Here is a 1,511-nt window from a genome sequence, read left to right as displayed (position 1 = left end):
GTTCTGGAACTCACTTTGTAGACCAGGCTGGCCTCGAACTCAGAAATTCCGCCTGCCTCTGCTTCCCAACTGCTGGGATTAAAGGAGTGCACCACCGCCGGCAGGTCATCCTTTTCTTGAGACCCAAACAATAGTTAGGTCCTTGTGTAACCCACTGCCAACCTTCAAATATAGTTATCCTGCTACCCTAGTGAATCTGCACAAGTTCTCATTTTCAGGTCTTCAGACGAGAGGCCAAAAGCCTGGACACATTTCCACTATGACCCCTGACTGGCCACTGACCAGCCAGGAGGTGAGAAAACACTTTCTTTTCTGTCTTACTGCTAAAGATTTCCTTCACTGCTTTCTGCTCCTTCCGTTCTGATATCTGGAGCTGACAGCCAGCTGAACTAGTCCGTGTGGCCAGAGCACCATTAGCATACAGCTGGACCCTTCCTCTGCCTGATGCTTGAGTAGCAGAGGACACACAGGTGACCAGAGGGATGCCAGGACTCAGGTCCTGGGGGAAAGGGAGTGGCGGGAGGCAATAGGCGGAGGCTCTTCCCCAGCTGCTCACCCCAGGCAAAACAGTACCTAGGCAGGAGAAGCAGGTGCCCCTGTTCAGCCCCTCCCCCCTCCTAATCTACTGTATACCAAAGCCAAACTCTTGCAGCTGCTTGAGATTTCCAAACCTTCTTTTTGCCCTCTCTTCCTTTCCATGTCTCCTGCATTTTCCATTCAATCTTACAGGAACCTAAAGGAATTTTGCTAGGTCTTGCCCTTGGACTGTTTCTGTTCTCTGAAACAGAGCGTAACTTGGCAGCTATCTGAATTTGAAATGTTTTTCTCCCTGTTGATGCTTAATTTTCTTTTCATTTCTTGTGTGTCTAAGCTACAGATGTCTAGCCCTGACATCCGAACATTAAGAACACGATTTATTGCTTGTTCTGTGGCTTTGCTTGAGTGGTTTCCAAGCTTGCCTACGGATGATTAAAAGGGAGAGAAACACAAATTAAAGGTGTGAAAACCAGACGTTTATCCAGCCAGGAAATAGATTGCCTCCCCAAATGGGAACCTCCCTCTGTCCTATCCTCAGTTGACTGCTTCTCCTGACATTAAAACTTCTGTTGTCTGCCAATCAGCAGGCACAGGCTAGACAGTCAAGTCATGAGGGCATCTTCTAATAGAAGGATAACTAGATTGTGGAATTGAACAAATTAGACTCTTTCCAAAGCGAGACAAATCTACATATTACTCAGGTCAATGCCTATATGGTGTACTGGTTTGAATGAGAATGGCCCCCAGAGACTCTATATTGCATGATTAGTTTCCAGTTGATAAACTGTTTGGGAAGTATTAGGAGGCGTGGCCTTGTTGGAGTAGGTGTGATTTTGCTGGAGAAAGTTTGTCACTGGGGATGGACTTTGAGGTTTCAAAAGTTCGCATCAGGCCCAATCCCTCTCCCTCTCCCTCTTCTTCTCCCTCCTCTTCTCCCTCCCCTTCTCTCTCTCCCTTTCCCCTCATCCCCTTCC

The sequence above is a fragment of the Mastomys coucha genome, unplaced genomic scaffold (assembly GCF_008632895.1).
Source record: "Mastomys coucha isolate ucsf_1 unplaced genomic scaffold, UCSF_Mcou_1 pScaffold20, whole genome shotgun sequence".
In the NCBI taxonomy this organism is placed as follows: Eukaryota; Metazoa; Chordata; class Mammalia; order Rodentia; family Muridae; genus Mastomys; species Mastomys coucha.
This window is presented reverse-complemented; position numbering follows the sequence as displayed.